This window comes from Copadichromis virginalis, linkage group LG2 (genome assembly GCF_057382275.1).
Source record: "Copadichromis virginalis isolate Kocher_CV1m ecotype Utaka linkage group LG2, C_Virginalis_male_GT1.1, whole genome shotgun sequence".
Taxonomy (NCBI): Eukaryota; Metazoa; Chordata; class Actinopteri; order Cichliformes; family Cichlidae; genus Copadichromis; species Copadichromis virginalis.
Genome location: NC_140619.1, coordinates 4,877,627 through 4,901,614, shown reverse-complemented (window position 1 = coordinate 4,901,614; position 23,988 = coordinate 4,877,627). Strand labels below are relative to the sequence as shown.

The following is a 23,988-nucleotide window of genomic DNA, read 5'->3' as shown; positions in this document are numbered from 1 at the left end:
TACCATGCAGTGGAAATACACACACCTGCTTTTGCCTTTTTAGGAGTAATTTTTCTTGTCAGTAAAACATATGCTGTGAGTCATTGATGATTTTCTTGCAGTATATCTTCTTGCAGAATTGCCATTTTCATAGCATTGTTACCAAAGTGTTGTGATAATATGTACTGTGGGGAATTTAAGGTTGTATTACAAAGAGTATTGAGATGACACAAATTTAATAAGAAGACCTGTTCTAGGTTTGAACCTGATGATCTGCTGAGAGTTTGCATATTCGACCTGTGTCTCTGGATACTCCAATTTCCTCCCATAGTCCGAAGATATGCATGTTAGGTTAATTGGTGATTCTAAATTGGCAGGAGGTGCAGAAGTGATCATGAATGATTGTCTCTCTGTGTTAGCTATGGTGATGGACTGGTGCCTTTTCCAGGATGTTCCCTGCCTCTCGTCCAGTGTCAGCCTCAACTCTAATTGGATAAGTGGTTGAGAAAGTGGATGGATGGATGTTTCTGCAAATAACTTTTTGGTTCATTAGGTGTGCACAAACATGAACAATTACACTGTTTCACAAATGTCCATGAAATGGGGTTGTGAGTAGGGCCTCTCCCTGAAAGTCAGAGCTTTAAAGCATCAGTCAAAGCCTCATATGCGTTTAATGAACCTGTTTGTTCTTTGTACTATAGGTGTCTGAGAACTAGCTGCAGCCGCTGCGAAGTGCATGCTGGCATCGGTAACTCTGTGTATGTAATCAGTAATAAAGTGTGTGGATATGCATAAGCTTCAGTATAATGGCTATACAAATGCAAACTTATTTTATGTTTGCATGACATTGCATTAAGTTTGACAAGAAGTGGCTAACAATAATTTCTTAAAGAATGAATTACTGTAATTTATTAATATATGTACACAATATATGCACCTTTTATGGTTTCACTTGTTTGTTTTTATGCATTTACAATAACAACAAATCAAAATGATAAAAATGAAAAGAACAAACGTTTAAATGATCATAGAGAACCACTGAATACAGTTAAGCTGAAAAAGTTCTCATTGACAATAAGCAATGATTTTCACTAAACTGGACAAATGTGAAGTTGTTGACTAAAATATTTCCTGTGATAATGGATTTCCTAGACAAACCCCTGACATTAGATTTTTTTTTCTTTAACTGGACTAAAAAAATGTCCTTGTTGGCATGACTCCCCAGGGAGACCAGAGTGATGGATGGAATTCAGTAGCAAGTGACTCTGCCAAAACCACCTGCTCATAGTTTTGGTGTCAGGTTGTTGATGTGATGTAACCTTGCCTCGATAAAATCAAGGGCACCATCCACTTATAAAGCCCACTTAAAATGTAACCAACCAAGCTACCAAATTTTTTTGTGTTCTACATGACTTGGAAGTTAAATTATAATGCCTGTGTAATCCTAATTGACGAACATATGAGGGGTTGCACATACCATTAAATAGGAAACAAGCTACCTCACTTGGAATGTGAAGTCCAGGCTTAGGAAGATAATTGCCTGGCTTTAGCGATGCTACTTATTCATAATAAGCATGTGAGAGTGGCAGCTCTTTGTATATGACAAATTGGTTACACCATGAATGGTATGTATCGAGAGCATTTACACAAATGTTTTCGAATTGTATTTTTTTTGGTACAATATTTATTATTGCACACAGCTCGTCAAGTATTCACACAATGATAACAGAATTCCTGGCAATTTGTTTAGGTGGCTAATTATATAATTGTACAGCTGCTACTGCTTGGTTCTTGTTTCTATGCAGTGTGCTGCTCTCTTGCTTGCTATTTTTGTCTTCCTCTTCAGTCACACTTGACAGTTGGCCAGCATCAACTACCGAACATCAGAGAAAAAAAAGTTATGACCAAAAAAAAAAGTTAAAAAAAATGTCAGCTCCAGGGATATTTAGTAATCAGGTTACAAGGATGAAGAAAGGAGATTAGATTGCCTCTTGGTTCAGTGCTCTTTTCCATGCTGCTGCTCCTTCTCTTCATATCTATTTAATTTTACATATTTATCAGGCATTATTTGTTACTCTGAGGACTATGGGCGGTGAACCTTTCTGTCTGACATGGCTGGAAATGGCACAGCGGTAATTGTCAAAAGCCAAAGCTAGAGAAGTGCATATCGCAGTGTGTATGTGTGTGTGTAAAGGAAAGGAGAGTAGGAGAGAGAAAACGAAAGGGTGGGGAGGTGCAGTGAGAAACAGGGAGGGTGTATGTGTGAGGGAGGGGTAAGGCGAGAGAGAGAGAGAGAGAGAGAGAGACAGCAGGAGAACGAGCGGCTCGCCTCATTCCGCTGCTTTCTCAGCATCTATTCTGTGAGAGTCTATTCTGGAGAGGAGAGCGCTACCAAACAGGCGAATAGGAGAAGGAAAAGAGGACAAAATCCACTGATCAGGGAGCATATCGAGGAAAAGAACACATAATCTAGTCTCACTGGCATGTGTTATCACCATCTATAGCTTTGGTGGAGGTCTGTGAAAGTTTCCATCCTGGGGGGACACCCTCCCCTTGTTGTGGGGACGAACAGCGGATGCTGAATTTCATTCCTGAAGGCAGGGGGAGAGCTGTGAGGACCGGCTGGATTCACTTGCATTGGAGCTGGTAGTGCGCACCAGAAGAGATCCTACAGTCTCTCGTTCTCCCTTGTCTCTCATAAACGCATTTTCCAGTAGAATACCTAACATTGTTTAGCTCTGCCAAGGTGGAATATCAGGGAGAACCAGCCCAAAAGAAATTAATCTAAACCAAGGAACTAAAGGGTAATGGATTATGCACAAATTCACTGAAGGACATCCTGCTCACAAAAAGTAAGTTCAAATCAGAAAAGGCTTTTAATTGGTTTCTGATTTTAAAAGACTTGTGGGATTTTTGCCCTTGTTGTGGAGCAGAACCAATCATATCTCATGACAGCTTGCGGACTATAGGATTCTGGATAGTATTTCAAGGTAAGAAAACATCCGTGGCTTCTTTTATATTAAAAGCACCCTTCAGGTTTTCTGTGAAAGGGGCAGATTAGGCAGGCGAAAAGCTCAGCATGAAATATGCAGTGACGTGGGAAAGAGAAAGCACTATGAAAAAGACGGATCTTGTCTTTCATTGTATTTAATCAGTTTTACAGAAAGTGCAAAGTTAGAAAAAATGTACAACTACACAATGAGAAGCCCCGTGGCTTTCAGAGAACAAGATTGCTTTTTGTGACGGCTGTGAAAGACTACTCCCCTCTGCAGAGAAGAATGTGTCTATGTGTATCTGCATACTTGTGCATGTGTGTTTGCTGAGAGGGAAGATGCCTGCCTGCAAAGCAATTCATGCTTTGCTTCCTTGCTATATATTGGTTATCACCAGGGGTGGCTGCAAGTGGAAGGGGCATAATTGCAGTGGTTGTTTGTTCGCATCTTTGCAACACCTAGTATCAGTGAGAAGGGAATTACTTTTGTACAGTAGCCGTATTTTATTCATAAACGTGAGGGCCTCAGCATTTTAAAGGCTGCCTTATTCCTTTTATCTGGCCACAGATAAGTGATTCTGTCTGGTATTACACCAGCTCAGATGCTCTACATCACACTTTCACCTTCAGCTTCTATGTATTTCTGAATCTGTTCTAGCAATGCACTTTTGTGTCTCTTTGCTTTTTCCCCAAATGTGAAAGTGATGATAAAGTGTTTTTCTGTTGATGCTCTAACTTTCTTTTTTTTTCCAGATGAAAATTTAGACTCTTTCATTAGGCGGTGTAGGGTCTGACAGAGAGATGATCGTATATGTTTTTTCTTTATTGGAAAGAGTGAATCTGCTGCCCTCTTGATCAATACCAGCCAAGTGCATGGCTATCTCCTTTTGTAAGGCAACGGTTGAAATATTTATTGCTTGAGCATCCTGTCGGTTCCCTGAAATATTTAAAATAATTGAATAATGAATAGCCTGTCTAAGCTGTCAAAGCCCAGTTTTTGGCCTGGGCAGATGATTATAATGCCATCTCCTCATGTAACATGCCAAACAGTGACCATTAAATGCCTTTGCCTCTGGATATAAAAATTTCACAAGAAGTGTTTCTCCTCTTTCAAAACATCCACTGGGGGGGAGTGGAGCCTGATGGGAAGTTGATGACAGCTCCTGTGTATCTGGCATTGACTGCCAATATTGGCTAAAACCTCCAATTGTTCCAGTGAATGTATAGTGTGTTTATTTAGTATAGTGTGTTCTTTGCAAGCTCCTTTGACTACGATGACCTGGATGACTGAGAACCTTCACAGACGTATAGTGTGTTTGTAAGAAACTGCTCTATTGAGTGTTCTATTGAATTCGTATTTAGCGTTCATTATGCATGATGTGTGTTTGTTTACTCTTTAAAGATATGCGACCCTGTTATCTGTTCTCCCTGCTCTATTCATTTAATCCAGTGATCTATATCTGCACTATTTGTTTGTTCAATATGCAACGTCGTGTGTACATATGTGTGTAAGAGAAGGCGTATAAATGAAACGAGTTTTTGTGTGTATCTGGTATCTGTGTGGGTGTGTATTTGTCCAGAGCTCTGAGCTTCATCCCTTTTGATGTTTTATTGAGTGTTAACCATAGTAGGGCTGACGCATTCCCTCTGATATGGAGTAGCATGGTTAAAGGAACACACAGACACTGACTTTGCTCACCTTTGTATTTTCTTTAACTCTGAATTAGCAATGCTATGTCTGCCTCTTTTGGCCCTTTAGAATTGGGAAATGATTTGGTCCAGGTTGGTTCTGTATGCAGGAAGTGTGAAGGTCTGAGCATGCATGTCTGGATGTAAGCTAGTAGGGTGTATGTGCGCTGTGGGTATACAGCCTGTATGGTCAGATGAAAGTGCCTGCTTGTGAATTTAGAGTCCGTTAAGGGGCTAGTATAGAGTCAGTCTTTCCTCTATTGCTGATTCTAGCAAATGAGTCAAAGACAAGGCCCTCCATTTGCAGTGATAATCTCTATCCTCTGAATCACAGGATGGACGCAGCAGAAGGACAGAGCCCTCTTCTACACTGGGATTATCCACTGTTGCTGACAGCACAGAGACAACAAGGAAACAATGTTAATGGCAAAAATGTTGGGGTTTTGATTTATTACTCACAGGAGGACAGCTTATATCAGTATGCATGCACGCGGGTAGGCAGCTGATATCTGACACACCTGCTTCCAAATACAATAAATCATTTGCAATCATGTGCATGTGTCAGTCAGATCACATTATAAAATTGTCAAATCATGCTTAATATCTTAATATATATGTTTTTGACTGCTAGTAGTACAGTAGCTTTTACACTGAATATTTTAATTAATTTTAATAATTAAGGTTCATTAAAATGAATACTGCATGAATATCTATATTATATATTGATAAACCTTTTTAAATTAAAGCATGCCCTGGTCATGTTGCCAATTTTAGGCAGAGTAACCATTCTAGTCACTGTGGTAGTGAAAATGAACCTTTTTAGAATTCAAAAATGCTAAAATGTTGAATTCCAAATTTCCCTTTTGAAAGAAATGTTATTTCATGTGATTTTCAAGAGTTTCAAAGCTTTTTATTATTTTAATATTAGAAAAATATCCTGCATACCAAAATGGCAAAATTCAAAGTGATGGGAAAAAAGGTAAAAAATAATAACTTGCACTGCGACTTGTATAGTATCAATTAGATGTTGTCTGTATTGTTGGTATTGTGAGAGAACAGATGCAAGATTTGTACCCAGAAGCAGCATATTTTTAGCCTGTCCATTAAGGACATGGGAGAAAAATCAATGATCAGAGACTGAAACACTGGGTTTCAAATTTAACTTTTTCTTCTATGACCTCTGAATACAGTTGGAAATATGCACTTTGTAAATAACAAAATAAGTTGGTTTTTTTTCCAGATTTGTTTCAACTAATTTATCCATAGATTTATTTATTATCACTAATGTTGGTAGATTTGCCTTGGTCACATTTGTAGCACACATATTGTGCAGGCCCACCCCCTATATTTCATTACAAGCTGATATATGTTTAATGGTTAATTGCAGTCAGAAAAACATTAACATAGTCATGTTAGCCCCACATCTGTAGCATATGCACCACCAGCTCTGAAACCAGCTTTTAGAGAGGTATGGTCAAGACCAAAGCATGACAGGATATGGATGATCTGCTGTGAGCTCCTTTGAATCCCTGATGAAGCGAAACACAATATGCTCAAACAGCTGGGTCATTTATGGAAAATGTCGACTCATCACAGTCCCCTCAAAGGAGGGGAAAATAATTCAGTTTTAATAGTGTTTGCCTCACAGAGAAAAAAATATATATCTTGAATGACTTAGTTCATTACATTGACAGCTTGTTTATTTAAAAAAAGAAGAAAAAGGAAAAGTTAATGGAAGGCATATGGACAAACAGGTTACTGTTTAAACTTTACTTAATATTCTAATTAAAAGTAGCAAAATAATACTAATGTTGTCAATGCTCAAGTGTGCTGAGCAAATGCTTGACAATAAGAGGAGACTATGTTTCATTTGTTGCATTTCTTAAACAAAACAAAAAATCTTTAACATATACTTAAAAATACAGTAAGTGTATAGCTGCAGTTTGGTGATAAATGCTTGGCATTTGTTTTCTTTTGAGTTTATGTGCTAAGTGACTGCTGGTGGCAGTGTAGCCCTTTAGGGATAGTGTAACAGTGAAGGGGCTGAAGGCAGTCTGTTCCAAGAGAACTGATCTCCGAACAGCCTCTACTGACAGTGACCTTGCTGTATGTGTCAGTTTGAAGAATGACCTTCCTGGACAATCTGCCGTGGGCAATGTATGTCGCATTACCTTTGGAAAGTCCCTTTTTGTGTGTTGTTGACAAGGAGCATTAGCAAGGGTCAAGGGTGATGTAGCTGGCTAAGAATTGGGGGCAGAGCATGTCGCACCGATGTGGCATTTAAGATAAAATAAAGGGGAAAAATGTTTTGGGCTAGTTCCATGACCAAAGTGATGAAATTGGTGTCTTTTTGTTACATAACGTCTTTGGGCATAATGTTTTACACTGACCCCATTTTGTAATAAAAGGAGTTGTGTCTCAGTATGTGTCACTAAGACACATGTAATTCATCTAGTAGCTATCTACCCAATAAGTGATTTATGGTGCAAACATACAAACACACCAACCAAAGCACTTAAGCGCCATTACTGACCAGTGTTGTTTTTTTTAAGCTAATTAAGAATCATTAAATATTCACACAGTAGAACAACTTGCCTATATCCTAATGGCACACGAAGATGGATACTAGTTCTCTTTTTAGCAAGGTCACCGTTGGAACTATCCATTTTGTATTTTGCCTCCATCAGCCAATTTAGGATGTCCTTACAGTGACTTTGCCCCCCTTCATCCTTTCTTTGCACCCTCAGTTTTCAGGTCTGAAATAGGGTATTTAGAGTATTGACCACTTTGCTTTTTAGATGGCAACAAAAATGCTTCGTCCCTCCTACCAAAGTGAATGCATATTCTTTCCTTTCATGTTTATAGCCCCATTGAAAGATATATTCACATAACAGATTATTAGTTTATTATAAAGATAAGAAACAAGATTTATTCTGCAAGTGCAAATTGTGTAAAATATATTCAGTAAAAGTCTTATTGTAAAAATAACAAAAACAGAAACCTGCATTTGACAAAACCAAAAATCACTTATGCATTTAAAAGTGGCAGTAAATGATAATAGGGAGCTGTTTAAATTGTATTTTTAAACTGTGAGCTGCCAGGCTTTTGCCCAGAAAGGTTAGGTCATTACATGCATAACAATATGCCCACTAATGCTTCACAGTTTGATCGGGATATGTCAGAGTGGAGTCTTTTCATTGTAACAATAGTGAAAATGTCAGGACATGGATGCTTTTATGCCTCTGAGGAGACTGTGGACTCTTCAACAGTACTTGTGTTTCTTACACTGGACAAGCTCCCATAACCTCGTTTTTACCAGAGTATGAAAGGCTCTCAGCAGGACAGTCGACCAGTGCTTGTTAGGGCAGGTCCTGGATCCTTGTCTCCTTTGGGCTTACAGCTGATATAGAACAAAGTACAGCTCTGATATTTGTTAGTTTCTAATGCTTTAAGGAGTCTGTGGAGAGGAGGATCCCCTATACACCTTAAAATCTGGCTAAGAGCTTTTTTTGTGCTCTAGGCTTACAGAAGATTTTGCTGAGTCTTGTGAATGAGTAAAATGTTACACTTAGCGAGTGCAGTTTAAAGCTGAAACAAAAAATTAAAAAAACCAAAAAACGGATGTAATATGAATCCACAAAAGAGTTATTGGCACAAATATAGTTGTTAATAGTTTCTATAATTCTTGGTCATGTGTTTTATTGGGTTTCAGAGACTAATGTCCATACAGACCATTTAATTGCTACAAAAAACACAAAAAGCCCCAAAATGATGAGATCGATTCATGTAAGGCACAAAGGTCTCATATTACACCTGCCCTGTTCTATTAAGATAGTGACAGTTGGCTGCTGTCCAATAAGCACAACGACCCAATTTCATAATAACCCTGCTCCTGAACTCCCAGAGACTGCAGTTACCTCCTGCTCCATTTCAGACTGTTACGTAAAGTGCCAATAAATCAGGATGGTCCTGTGATTCATTGTTCCCCGTTTAATTTATTCCATTCTTTTTCTCATTTTTGTAAAAACTCAGACAGCTTTAGTTAGTTGAGAGTTGTGAGAACCTTTGTCATGCTGTGACTCTTCACTCAAAAAAATGAAATGTTGACTTTAATTAAAATTATTTTGTCAACAGGTTCCACGAAATTGAATTATGTTAGTTTAAAGCAAAAATCTTTAGTTCATCTAATTTAAAAAAACTACTTAAGATTAACAAGACATATTTAAGACTAACTAAATCAAGTTATGTTGTATGAACATAGATGATATATTTTCAGGTTAGATAGTTTAGATTAGTTACTTCAACACATTTCTTATTTGTGGCAGTAAAATGTTAAATTTAAGTTAGATTAATTCAAATATTATATTTTCAGCCACCTTGTGCTTTATTAATTAGTTTTACATAAATCTATTTTGTCAACAGGTTCCACACAAATGAATTAAGTACATCCAACTTATTTTTTAAAATTTCTTTTATTGCCAACACATTCAGTGAGCATTTGTGTAAACCCAGTCCAAAATAAAACACAACAGCTCATTAGGGTTAGTAATTAACAGTATGTAGACAGATGCAACATCAAGACTTTAAATTAAATGTCTGTATCTACCAGAAATAGAAGAAAAAAAAAACGCATTGAAGATCACATAACACATTGATAAGATGACACTTGAGTTATGCACATGTGATGCTAGTAAGGTCTGTGAGTGTTTTTTTCTTTTAGTGTCTAAAATGGATAGCAAAGTTGCTATTTGCAATGATTGCTTAGGGTCAGTCCAGTAACACAATGCCAATGAAGTGCTTTCCTTTAACAATGCAAAGTGAAGTGTCCACCTCAACAGCCACAATTAAAAAAAAAATTTATGTAACAACAACAACAACAACAACAACAATAATAATAATAATAATAATAATAATAATAATGATAATAAATAGTCCACTGATATTAGCAATCAAAGAAAATTACATCACCATCCCAAATAAAACTTTAACAAAACATGCCAACATTATGGTCTAACAATAAAACAGCTTGTCAGCGTTCAGTTTTTTTGCAACAGCACAGCAGTAACCATTTAACACTCGCCACTGTCAACATTTATTTTACTAGTGTTTGGGCAAAAAACTTCAGATGGAAACATTTTAACATGGAAACAATTGTTCGTCTTTAAAAGTCCACAAAATATACATTCATCCTGCATTCCCAACTTGGATGATCTGATATCGTCGTGTTGGTGTTGTTCCCAGACCATCATGAAAATGTTGTTCCAGGTTCAACATTGCAAGTGACCAATCACATTGTTGTGACGTTATTCTTTTGCGCGCCAAGCCATTTGTGCATTTATGAAATTCCAATGTTACAAGGACAATATCAATTCTGCTTAATGTTTATTAAAGGGTTACGGTTGGGGTTAGGGTCAGTTGATCGGCGGACAGAGGCGGTTTCACGCAGCTTAAGTACAGTTTTTTGTTTTACGCCGTTTTTTCCCGAAGTCGCAAAAGTATGACGTCACAACATTCTGATTGGTCACTTGCAATGTTGATCCTGGAACAACATTTAGTATGATGATCTGGGAACAACACCAACACGAGGATATCAGATCAACCTCCTAACTTACCCTTATTTTTAGTATGTATTGCAATTACCTTTACAATGCACACAATGTAACACAAACTGAATATGAACATATTTCCACCTCATAACAATATGCCTTGAACGCTAATATACACACCACCCTTCAACATTTCTGGTGCAGTATCATCTCTCAATTAAATCCTTTAAATCTCAATACTTTTGATTGTCTCTTACTAGCCCCCCCACAACAGTAAAATCTCTCAAATTGTAGTAGTTTACAAACTTTTCAAAATGTTCTAAATTTCTCTTAAATGTAATTTTCCCGTTATCTGTCATTTACAAATTACCATTTTATTCCCATTCAGCCTCCGAAAAACTTCTGTCCATCTGACAGAACATTCATCATCCAAATTAAAGGTTGGCTTATTCATTCAGTGTATTCTGGAGCAACTGTACCTTGGTCAAGAGTCTGCTGACATACAGATGAAGGAAGAGCTTCTGAAGTACTTCAAAGAAAGCTTTCAGTCTTGAGGTTAACTGAGATTCAGTGCATATATCCCACCCATTAAGAGTGCACATGCAGAGGCCAGGTCTTCCAGGTCATGCAGGACACACTAGATGGTTATACCCACATCGGCTGGAGGAGTGCTGGCATCAGCTCTTTCGATGGTAAAGATAGCAAGGGTAATTTGTTCCAGCTCCCTCTGAACAGCTGTAGCTTAGACACAAAAACATAGAAAAATGGCATCCAGTTTTAAAAAAAGAAAGAAAAAGGGCCAAAGCTACCCTTTAATGACATAAACACAATATTAGGAACATGCACCCCAGTGCGCCACTATTTCAGACTACAGATTCAACGATAAATATAAATAGTTTGGGTATACAAGAAGATTTCCCAAAACATTTAAACAGGTTCCATGCAAATTACAACAACAACAACAACATTACAACATGCAACAACATTAGTTATTCAAAATTTGGTTTAATACAGATAAAAAACAAAACTAAAATTACCAACCAATTATTCTTTGAAGAGGATGCTTGGGTCTTCATTCAGGTAAAAAGGTAGTGCCCTGAGGACACACTCCCTCCCCTTTTCAATAGTTTCCTTCTGTAGAGAGTGGCAGAGATACAGGAAGAGAAAACAGATATACTTTAGGATGACAGAAACTCACATTATACGCAAAATGAATGACATATCCACTGCACAGATAGACATGTACACAAGACCAACTAATCATCACATGGACATGAATAGTTAACCTGTTGGGCAGGGTTTCCACCACATTATATATGTCAATAATGGAGGTAAAGACAAACTAATACATCATCTTTTTTGCATTCAAAACATAACATAAAAACATTCACTTCTGGTTTAACCTAAATCAAGGGATCAGATTTTACATATGTTTAGGTAATTTAAATTTTCAACATTTTGAGTACCAAACTTTGTCTTGCTTAATATAAATGTAAGTGCACTGTGCAGCTACCATACACTAGCTGTTTAAATTTGAAAATGATCTTATTAGCCATAATTAAGTACATTTCAAGATGGCGCCTGTGTGTTCGGCACGCCGTCTATCGCTCTCCTTTATTTGTTTTGTTTTATTGTTTTTAGTTAACTTTGTGTTACATGTGTGTTGTACTTTTTCCTATGATCGCCAGACATTATTGGAAATAGGTTTATCCATCCGGATGTCTGACCGGCCTGAATATGACAACCAAGGCTTTTTTCCTCCCTATCTGGAACCAATACCACCGTACTGGCGTTCCCTACCACCGTCACCAATACCACCGTACTGGCGTTCCCTACCACCGTCACCGGATCTGCGGAAGCGACGTAGGAGACGGGGTAACCGTGGAGGTCGTCTTGTGAAGCTGAAATCCTGGATTGCTCATTTTCCCCATGAGCTCCGCTGCATCCGCCGCTTTTGTCCGCAACTATTGGTGCCATTGCGTGCCTTGGATCCGGTGGACTCCTGGCTGGTTCCTGTTGTTGGGTCTTTCGAAAATGGTCCAGCAAAACTCTCTCCTCTACGGCATATGCGCTGGCGCGGAGTTGACAAGAAAAATCTTCGACCGGTGGATCTGGTTGCTAATACCTCGGAAGTTTTGGACCCAGTCCCTCTCAGGCTGGGTCTAATAAATACCAGGTCGGTGGTCAACAAGACCTTCATATTGAAGGATTTTTTTCTCTCTCGTGTTCTGGATTTACTCTTCTTGACTGAAACCTGGATATCTCCCGGTGAGTTAAGCGCTTTCATTGAACTAGTACCCGCTGACTGTACCTTTTTTAATGTTCCGAGAGCTTCTGGTCGCGGAGGAGGGCTTGCTGTTGTTTTTAAGGCTCACTTGGACTTGAAGCAGCTTTTCCCTTCGTCTCGCTACACCAGCTTTGAACTCTGTTTATGTAAACTGGGCCACTCGCCTTCGTTGTTATGTGCGATTGTTTATCGCCCGCCGAAATATAACAAGGTGTTCTTATCAGAGTTCTCCGAGTTTCTTGCAGATTGTGCATCACGATATGACCAGATCCTCCTGCTTGGTGATTTTAATATTCACGTTTGCTGTCCGGGGAAGCCCCTGGCCAAGGACTTTCTGGACTTAGTGAACTCTTTTAATTTTGTCCAATTTGTTAGTGGTGCCACTCAAGAACGTGGTCACACACTGGACTTAGTTTTATCTCATGGTTTATCTGTTTGCAATGTACGGGTTGAAGATGCAGTATTTTCTGATCATATGCCTATCTTATTTGATATTGCTCCTTCTAACGCTTTTGCAAATCAGACTGCACCTGCTCGATGTTATCGTGCCTTTGGCTCTGATTCTGCCGAACGGTTTTCTATACTGTTTGACAAATTAATGTCTTATGCCCCTGAGTTGCCCACTGCAGATGACCTACTTTTGTATTTTGATTTTGCTTGTAAATCTGTGCTTGATGTTGTTGCCCCTTTGAGAGTAAGAAAATGTAAATCAAAGACTAATCCTTGGTTAACAGATCATACCCGAGCTATTAGAAGACAATGTAGGAAATGTGAAAGACAGTGGAAAAAAGACAGATTGCATGTCTCCCTGGAAGCCCTAAAGATTAGTTGGAAAACTTATCAGAGGGCAGTTAAGGCCGATAAACACTCCTACTTTTCTCAACTTATTTCGGCCAACTCTCATAACCCTCGTGTTTTATACAATACGATTAATTCTGTACTTAACTTGGAGGGTTACAACCTTTTGCCGTCCTCTGAGGCTATGTGCAATAAGTTTATCACCTTTTTTGTGGACAAAATTGCTAGCCTGAGGCCTCTGATTCCACCTATTGTTGATCCGGCCATGCATTCTCCTTGCTCAAGCTTATTCCCTGCTTTTGCACCGATTTCTCTGCGTGACTTAGAGGAGTTGGTGCTACATGCTAAGCCCTGTGGCTCCCCAAATGATGTTGTTACTCCCCGCTTTCTCCAAAAAGTATTTCCCATCCTTGGACCTTATATCCTGAAAATTATCAATACTAGTCTGTTAACCGGTCAAGTTCCTAGTGGGTTTAAACATGCAGTCATACACCCCTTACTTAAGAAACCTGGCCTTGATAGTTCTACTATGTCAAATTTTAGACCTATCTCCAAACTTCCCTTTTTAAGCAAGATCTTGGAGAGGATTGTACATACCCAACTGTTGGATTATTTGAGCGACTCGCAATTGTCTGAAATTTTCCAATCTGGTTTTAAGCCCTTTCACAGTACGGAGACAGCTCTTGTTAAAGTTATGAATGACATTCTTGTTGCTACTGATCGTGGTAAATATGCTGTGCTTGTCTTATTGGATATGACAGCTGCATTTGATACAGTGGACCACGACCTGCTGATCTCCCGCTTACATCACTGTGTGGGAATTTCTGATCTGGCATTGTCATGGATAAAATCATATCTTTCCGAAAGGAGTTTTTGTGTCAAGCTGGGGTTGGCCGCTTCCTCTGTGGCCCCTCTGCTTTGGGGTGTGCCCCAGGGATCTATCCTTGGGCCATTACTTTTCTCGCTGTATTTACTCCCCCTTGGTGCGATTTTTCGTAAACACGGAGTGTCATTTCATTTGTATGCCGATGACTGTCAGCTTTACTTACCTTTTAGTCATTTGGATACCTCCCCATGTCAATCACTGCTTGACTGTCTTAGCGATATTAAATTATGGATGGCAAATAATTTTTTGAATTTTAATGGTCGCAAAACGGAAGCAATTTTATATGGCCCGCATCGTTCTACTGATTCTCCAGATGTTGATTTTGGTGATTTGACCTCTCATCTGAAAAGTTCAGTCACTAATCTTGGTGTTAAACTTGATTCTGCGCTTACTTTTGAAGGTCATGTAAGTGGGGTGGTAAAATCAGCTTTTTATCACCTCAGACGCCTGTCGAAGGTTAAGCCTTTCCTTTCCAAACCCAATTTGGAAACTCTTATTCATGCTTTTATCACCTCACGTCTGGACTATTGTAATTCCCTTTTAATAGGGGTCGGGTCGGGCACCTTGTCACGCCTGCAGTTAGTGCAAAACGCGGCGGCGCGATTTTTAACCGGTAGTAGGAAATTCGATCACATCACTCCGGTTCTGGCTTCCTTGCATTGGCTTCCCATTGATTTTAGGGTTCGTTTTAAGGTCCTTTTATTGGTTTTTAAATCTTTAAATGGTCTGGCTCCTGTGTACTTAACTGACTTGCTGAAGTCACATGTTCCTCCTCGCTCGCTCCGTTCAGCTGAGCAGCTGCTGCTGTCGGTCCCTAAGTCGCGGCTGAAATGCAGAGGAGACCGTGCCTTTTCAATTGCGGCTCCGATGCTCTGGAATAACCTTCCCCTCCAAATTAGACAAGCGTCATCAGTGCAGGTCTTTAAGTCCAGATTGAAAACCTATTTTTATTCCCTGGCTTTTAACTCTGTAGGAAACTGACACCTTCTTATTATTTTATTGTTTGTAATGATTTTATGGTATTTTTAATTTGGTTGTTGTTTTGATCTGTGTTGTTCAGCACTTTGGTCTGCCTGGTGTGTTCTTAAAGTGCTATACAAATAAACGATGATGATGATGATGATGATAATATTTTGCTACCAACAGAATAACGCACCTGTGTGGCTGGGGCCAAAGTTTGTCTAATTTTCTTCCCTGCAACGCCTCCTTTTTTCTTGAAGACTTTTATGAGCTGGTCAGTGTATTGGTCAAGTTGTGTAAAAAGCCTTGGAACATGTGCAGCAGTAGTAATCCTCACATATTCTGCTTCCACCTGAAAATATGTCAACAAACACAACATACTGTACTGTAAATATACATACTATATGTACACATATACAAACTAAAACTAATGTAGTAAGACCTCATTAAAGCTATAATTTTAACACAAACATTTACACAAAATGCTAATGGAGCCATTACAGCTTTTATTGTTATTTATCAAGTTCCAAAAAATATTGATCACAGCTGATCTGAAAAGAATTTCATGCCTCAGGCCCTTGAACTGCAACCTTTACCATGGTTCAGATGTGGAGAAGAAATAACAGGGGCATGGGATGGGTCACAAAAGAAAACTTAACTTATAAAACAGTTTTGTTTTTAAAAGTATAACAGTTCACATACCACATACAAGCTCAGCAATACCACATACACCACATCAGTATAGGAGGGAGCAGGTAAAGGCAGGATCTGAGATTTATAAAGTAAAACAAGAAATTCATTACTTAATTTCAAGAAGCAAATTATTGTTTGAATTACAACTAAATAAAATACTACTCAGAAGAAAAGCAAGAGATTGACACTGCCATGTGCTAACTTTCTATAGAAGCAATTATCACCAGGTCTGTCGACCTCCATTGTCTGTCCACTCATATGTCTTGAATAATTTTATTTAAAAAATTAAGTGTGTACTTTCACAAACTGTAATTTATAACTACATTGATATGTATAACTCCGCTAGGAAACATGCTGTATTTACAGACCATTTTTACATAATACAGATTACTGATAGAGCAGAACAATGGTGTCACAGTGGCTTTCGCCCTTGACTTTTTGGATTTTAAATGTCACTTTATGCTATCCTTGCTATCCTATTCGATATTTCCGACTCTCGGATTACAGAAAAGGAATCCCAAGAAAGCAAATGGAAAAATAACCCCTTGAAAGAATAACCCCATGAACCCCTGTAGCTAATCCCTTAATAAAACAAAAAACAATAAAAATGTTTCTTACACAGTCCACAAAAAAAGCATGTCCAGGACCCAGTAAAACTAATGTAAAACAAGCGCACGCAAACGATATAACATGTCTTGTAAGACAAACGCAAAATATAACCATGCTGGACATATAGATACTACACAACATAGTCAAAGAAAAAAAGTGGTCTTACCTCTCAAAGAAACAGTAGCTTGGCGCCAAAACAGCCTTTTTCAGTTAAATTTGAAGTCTTGTGCAAGAGCAGGCACAAGCCGTGAAACCTTCTTGTTCTGCGCGGTTTCATTACAACTGTTTTTGCATTACTGCCACCTTGTGGATATACAAGGTATATCGATCCTAATTGACTTAACTTAAATGTTATGCGATCAAGTAACACATTAGTATTATGTACGTTGAATAATAGACACAATTACGTAGACTTGATTAGAAAAACATATGTTAACTTAACAAAAACATATATTTTAAGTAAAATGAAAATAAATAATTAATATACACTGAACAATCCACCTCATTCATTTTTTTGAGTGTTGGGAGGGATGGAAAACACAGTAAATAGATATGAATTACTCCTGTCCCAGCTTCTCTCCCTCTTTCTTATTTCTCTGGTTCTATTCTTTTTCCCAGCTAACTCTGTGTGTTACCAGAGGTTTGACTGTCCAGTGGAAGCTCTGGAGTGTTTGAGTGAGCTGGATAGAGTTACTGAAGGCTGTACATAATCGCCTCCCTGCTGAGTGTCCTTTCATGTACAGAGGGTTGCTGTCTGGTAAATCAGTTACTTGTCTCGTGCAAATGTAGTAGACTCATATATATGAGTATTGATTTCAGGTTAAATGCTATATAACTTGACTAAGATGGCCACTGTTTCAACATGTACAGGGTGGGCCATTTATATGGATACACCGTAATAACATGGGAATGGTTGGTGATATTAAAGTCCTGTTTGTGGCACATTAGTATATGTGAGGGGGCAAACTCCTCAAGATGGGTGGTGACCATGGTGGCCATTTAGAAGTCGGCCATCTTGGATACAACTTTTGTTTTTTCAATAGGAAGAGGGCCATGTGACACATCAAACTTATTGGTAATGTCACAAGAAAAACAATGGTGTGCTTGGTTTCAACGTAACTTTATTCTTTCATGAGTTATTTATAAGTTTCTCTTTGTTCACAGCCATTGACATGTCGAAGAGGTTAACACGTGAGGAGCGGATCGAAATTGTGTTCATATCTGGTGAATGCAGTAACCGGGTCATTGCAGCAGATTTCAATGCAAGACACTCTACGAGACCACCCATCTCCCATGCTACAGTTAGCAAACTGCTTGCTAAGTTTTGTGAAACTGGTTCAGTGTTGGATTTGCCAAAATGTGGATGCAAGAAAACTGTCACTAATGAAGAAACATCAGTGGCTGTCCTAGCTTCATTCAGCAAGAGCCCACAGCGTAGCACTCGCCGCATGTCACTGGAGAGTGGCATTAGTCGAACATCCCTTCGGCGGATATTAGCTACTCACAAATGGCACCCTTACAAACTCCAGCTACTGCAGCATCTCAACGAGGATGACCCAGATCGGCACACAGAATTTGCAGAATGGGCAAAACAAAAATTGGAACAGGACCCTCAGTTCACGCAGAAGATTTTGTTCAGTGATGAGGCAAACTTTTATGTGAATGGTGAAACAAACAAAACCACCACTATTGGTCCGACACTAACCCACATTGGATGGATCCCTCCAAGACTGTTGGAACAACAAAAGTGATGGTTTGGTGTGGTATATGGGACAACGATAGTGGGTCTATTCTTCATCAATGGAAACCTCAAGGCCACTGGATATTTGAAATTGCTACATGATGATGTGTTTCCCTCTTTGTGCACTGAAGCTGGCACGTTCCCTGAGTTTTTCCAGCAAGATGGTGCACCACCACATTATGGGTGCCAGGTCCGAGCATTCCTAGATGAACAGTTTCCTGGAAAGTGGATTGGTCGTCGTGGGCCAGTTGAAAGGCCCCCAAGGTCTCCCGATCTGACCCCCTTAGACTTTTATCTTTGGGGTCATCTGAAGGCAATTGTCTATGGTGTGAAGATACGAGATGTGCAGCACCTGAAACTACGGATACTGGATCCCTGTGCTGGCATTTCTCCTGCGGTGTTGCTATCAGTGTGTGAAGAGTGGGAGAAGAGGGTTGCATTGACAATCCAACACAATGGGCAGCACATTGAACACATTTTATAAGTGGTCAGAAACGTGTAAATAACTCATGAAAGAATAAAGTTACATTGAAACCAAGCACACCATTGTTTTTCTTGTGACATTACCAATAAGTTTGATGTGTCACATGACCCTCTTCCTATTGAAAAAACAAAAGTTGTACCCAAGATGGCAGACTTCTAAATGGTCACCACCCCCTCACATATACTAATGTGCCACAAACAGGACTTTAATATCACCAACCATTCCCATGTTATTACGGTGTATCCATATAAATGGCCCACCCTGTATATATAGACCCATATCTGTTCATTTATTGTACAATTTTAGATCTAGAGATTTAGAATTTTAGATATTTTTGAGAAACTACATCCTGCGAAATATCAAGCTGCTATGAAATGAGAGCAAATGAGAATCTTTGTTTTTACTTAAATTTGTTATCTGTCGGGGCGGTCTGCCTCTCCCCACCGCAGGGAAAAGGGTAACACCACCTGGGTCTGGGTGCAGTTCCCCCCTCCAGGGGCAAGGGTACCTTGACCCGGTTCGTAGAGTACGCTTGGGGAGTGTGATCGTGTGTACAGCGTCTCTTTATGTCTGTCTCCACGTTGGTTGAGTGTGGAGTGAGTGCATATGAGAGCATGAGGGTGGGAATGGATGTTTGTGTCTGTGTGTGCCTGTATGGCTGTGTCTATATGTCAGGTTGGGTATCAGACGCCACCTCTCTGGGGACATCTCAGGCCCTCCAAGGTTTGGAGGCCTATCTCCGCCCACCACCACTTCCCCTGCCAGTGGCGGACTCCCTCAGATATCGGTGCGTTGGTGGTTCTTTGTGTCTGGGGATGGGCGTCCGGGTACACACCGGCTCACTCCTTGGCGGCCGCTTATCGGGGCCTGGAGCCTGGGGCTCGTTCGGGCCACTTCGGAGGTGGGGTGCCCCCGGCCTCTCGGCCTGGGGCTCGGTCACTCAGGTACAGCTGGCTGCCGGCGGAGCTCACGGGCGCCTCACTGCAACTCCCCCTGGCTTCTGCTCCGCGGCTGCTGAGTGAGCCCTCATCTGGGACTCTCCTCAGCTCTTACTGGGACAGTGGCGCGGCTGCCCCTCTGTTGGTCTTCCTTGGTCTCTTGTGTTCTGGGGGCCTCTGGATGTCTGGAGTTTTGATCTCCTCCATACCTGCTTCATACCCTGGAGGACGGGGCTGTGGCTCCCCACACTCCCTAGCAGATCGTTACATGGAGAAACCTTTGGAATGCAAGCATGTTGATCCACACAGGTATGCTCACAGGTGTACACACGGGTATTCACAGACGCGGACTACAGCTTTCTTGGCTGCTGCCTCAAAGCACATTGTGCGCTGTCTATCTTGCGTGCTGCACAATATTGTTTATTATTTAGTATCTACTGATATCTACCGCTAGCTAGTTTATTGTGATGGTGCCGTTTTTTTTTTTATTATGTTGCTCTTTGTTGTTTGCTTTCTCTTCTGTTTTTTTTTCTCCATACAGGTGACCCAGGTGTTTTGTTTTTTTTGTTTGTTTTTCTTTCTTTCTTCCCCCCCTTCTCACCGTCTCTTCTCCCCTTTGGTTTTCTTTCTCTCCCTCTCTTTCTTTCATTCTTTCTCCCTGTCCTATCCCCCAGTCATGTCTGTCCCGTTTGTAGCAACTGAAAATAAAATAAATTCATAATTATAATAAAGGTCAATCAAATGGACCAATATAGCAAGGCCATGATGATCCACTTGGTAAAATAAATCCGCTTGGCATCTTTCTTGGCCTTAAGACAACAATTCTGATGGCTAAAGATCCAAACGGGACACAAAAAGAAAAAAAGAAAAAAAATGTTATCTGTTTTTAGAGTGACTTTATCTGTGAAAACATTGCTTGCCCACTAATGGCTTTATTTACATAATGATTCATCATATTGAAGATGTCCCTCCGCTCTCATATTTGAATGCATGTTGTCATTAGGAACTAATTTTTTTGTGTCATTCTCAAGATTTGTATGTGTTCTGAAAACATAAGTATAATGGCTTAATAAATAAGAATGTGCCAGTCTGACTTTTTGGTCTATGATCATGTTTACTGTCTTTGGATATCATCTGATATAAATTAGTTATCTTACATTAATAACCTGCAAAGAAGCGAATGATTGTATTTCTGTATATTTCAAAATCAGAAGTAAACAGTGTTTGGCATGTATTAATCAATCCAAAAGCATGGCACTACAAAAATTAAATACAAAAAAAAAAGCACCCCAGTCATGGAGGAAGAGGTCTTGAGAGAAATTTTGTTGTTCATGAACCCATCGATTCCATCTAAAGAGCTTGATCGGTGTCTGAATGCTTTAATGAATAAGAAATGCATGTGAATCATATGTACTTTTCAGTAAAACCTGTGGGAATTTTTGATATATTTGACAGCCATCATTCCCCAAACCGAAAATGGAATTTTTATAGAGCAGCGTTCTATCCCGTCAGTCAATTCCATAACTTGTGGAATCAACTGAATGCTGGTGGCTCTAATTTACTAGTTGCCATGTTACATCTAGCATGCATATACCTTTAAGGGATTGTACTAAAAATATATGTCCACATTTGCAGTACCGTACTCTACTCTGTGTAAACTAATGCTGTGACGTTTGCAAGTATTTCAGATGCAGCAAATGTGGCCCTGCCAGTGTGTTTCCCTCCCTCTCTGCACAGATTATTTTTGGTCTTCCGCTTGTCTCATCAGATGTGTGACTTGAAATGTTCTTCCTTTATCGACTATGGCCAGCGAGGCATTTAGAGTGTGCTGTAAGCGTGATTGGCTTGAAACTAACTTGGACTGCAACAAAGCACTACAGTTTATTGAGACCCATCAGAGCCACAGGAGTGACCAATCTGGTAAGTGAGTGGGTGAACGAGACACTCAGGGTACCTCTCCAGGCTTCCTGTCGGTCATGACTGCTGAGCTGGGAGTGGGACTGAAAGTTGAGATGTGCAAGGGGACAGAAGGAATGAGTGAGTGGGTGACTGGAAGAGCGAGAGAGTCAACTAGGCTACCTCTGGGTATGACTGAATAAGCGATTTGTATCTCAGTCACACAACGTATTGGTCTTTCTTAGCTTACTTCTTCTTACTGGTGGTGAACAAGCTTCTTGAACAAATCAGAACAAATTTTCAGGTAAACAGAATCAAAACTACTTCCTTCCAAAAAGAAAGCTTTCCCATCACTGGTAGAAAGGTAGTATAAACAGGTACATGTGCTATATTCCATGTCCAAACATTCAGGGTGTTGAAAATACAAGACAAATAAATAAAAAATGATGAATGTGTGCAACACAGTAAATGCTCATGTCCTGAAAAACACTTCACACACAGGGATTTCAGCTTTCCTGACATGTTAGATATTGCAGGGATTTTTCTTTGATAAGCTGGGAATTAAAGCTCCAAATTTAAATATTGACCTTTACTTCCAAGTTCACAAGAGCCACTGCTATTGTCAACACGTGTAATTCCCAGCCTTGGATGTTAGCATGCTTTCTGTGAATTACAAATCAATGAACATAAATTAGTGTAAAATCCTCCAGCACTTAGGGCTTTGCTTGCAATGAAAGACTGAATAGGAGGGGAAAAAGGGGCACCTCAGGGGATGTTTGGCTGTCCAACTCTGGGTCTGCTGGTCACAGCCAGGCGCTTATCCATACATATACACAGAGTCAGGGGGCTTATAGCACTGGCTCTGAAAAGAAGTGTGTCTTTGGCTGTGTGTGAATGTGGGAGTTATCTTTCTTTAGCTTCAGGCTGTTTCAGGAATAGTTTACGGCCTACATACTGAGAAGCTTAGATATTGTTGCATGATAAATGATGTTGAATTAAAAATCCCAATATTTCTGTGTATGTTTATCTAACACTTACACTGACTGTTCAAAATACTGACTTTTTGTTAAAAACAAAAAACAGTAAGGTGTAGTTGTAGGGTTCTAATAGCATTCTATCAAGACGTATAACAACGTACATAAGCTCAGTTCAGTATAAACCTGGTAGCACTGGCACATTATTACTGCCATTGAGTGGATAATGTTGTCTTCAATGCTGTGCTTTTAATGGGTGAGTTTTAAAGGCTTGTTTGTAGCCACATTGTTGTGAGGCTACCTGTCAGTTTTGACTCATTTAAAGTGAGGGTTTTAGAGTTAATCTGCTTGAAATGCCCAGTCTGATCTGCAGGAGACTGGGAAACTATGTAACATGTGTTATGATCAGAAGTGATTGTAACAGGTTTTATTGTCATCTTGGAACTAAATTCACCATGTGCAGGAAGAAACGGAGCTGCCACAGATGATGAGCTGTGTCCTCAGTGCTGTCAAAAAGACAGAAGGGCTGTGTTACTGTGTGGATTTTTTATTGTTGAATTGGCACTACTGGTTTAATTATCATGGTAGTATTGAAGTCATTGTCAATATGCTGCTCTTCTTTTATTGGACATTTCACACGATTCCTTTTATACTTTACAGAAAATTGCACAGTCATTGTGCAGAATTTGAGAGCTTTATTTGCTTCAGTAAAATTATGGCCAATTAGGCATGCTTGAATATTTTTTAAAAAGTTGAAAGGATACTAAGGATTTTTTTTCTTGTTCAAGCATATTGAACAAGAATTGTAAAATTATAAATATCATATTAACTGTGAAAATTAGCTAGAAAGCATTAAGCTAGACTGCTTAACCAGTATGGCTTTAAAAGAACAGCTTTTAGTAATGATGTGACCAACACTTATTGTACCAGTATAACACTGTGTGACTTTTCTATCTTTAATACCTCAGAGCTGAGAGTGTTACAGGTACAGTAAGCAACTCAGTTTGGCCTTCTTGGATTTCCAGCACAAATATATCCAACTCTTGTTTTAGTAATATACCTTATAATCCCCAACAATGTTTTATATTAGTAGCACACATAAAAGTGAGGTTGTATTGACTTTAAGATAACTACACTAAACTAATCTTCTAAAAATTTCACTCAAGCCTAATTCATGCAAACACAAACACGCACAGAGAAATTTAAATAATTTAAATGCTATCAGCATTCTAAGATGCATTATTTCAAGAGCACTCAACGGAAAGTAATTGAATTATCGTACATGGTTGCGTCAGGAAGCTTGTTCAACTTGTTTGTGTTGCTTACAAGAGAAAGTGCTTAGCTTCTTTCAGCTAATTAGCAACTGAATGACCTTAGACACTAAAAATGCTAAAACAAATTTACTACATTTATTGTTTCATGTTTTGCAATTTAGATAGATACAAAGTGAAAGCAGAACTACATAAATGTTCCACATGAGCTAAACAGCTAGATTGCACAGTTTGATTGCACAATT

General features: G+C 39.3%; 1 protein-coding gene and 2 long non-coding RNA genes across 5 annotated transcripts in view; 1 reads left to right on the top strand and 2 right to left on the bottom strand.

Annotated features, from left to right (window-relative positions):
* The first annotated feature begins 2,321 nt into the window (after positions 1–2,321).
* The window catches only part of lingo2 (leucine rich repeat and Ig domain containing 2), a 239,702-nt gene continuing 218,035 nt past the window's right edge, over positions 2,322–23,988 (top strand). The window contains exon 1 of one of the 2 annotated variants that reach the window (XM_085468894.1): positions 2,322–2,831. The gene's annotated coding sequence lies outside the window, so the exon portion shown is untranslated. Of the gene's footprint in view, positions 2,970–23,988 lie in introns of both variants that reach the window. The other variant, XM_085468889.1, reaches the window with a different exon arrangement.
* LOC146716843 (uncharacterized) lies at positions 10,152–11,542 on the bottom strand. Its single transcript, XR_014922311.1, has 2 exons — positions 11,248–11,542; positions 10,152–10,947 (listed from the first exon to the last, which is right to left on the bottom strand). It is a non-coding gene; the product is annotated as an uncharacterized LOC146716843 (long non-coding RNA).
* LOC146716842 (uncharacterized) lies at positions 15,325–16,660 on the bottom strand. 2 transcript variants are annotated; one of them, XR_014922310.1, is made up of 3 exons: positions 16,606–16,660; positions 15,840–15,905; positions 15,325–15,489 (listed from the first exon to the last, which is right to left on the bottom strand). It is a non-coding gene; the product is annotated as an uncharacterized LOC146716842 (long non-coding RNA). The 2 variants fall into 2 exon arrangements; XR_014922308.1 differs by lacking the exon at positions 16,606–16,660 and having other exon boundaries at positions 15,840–16,596.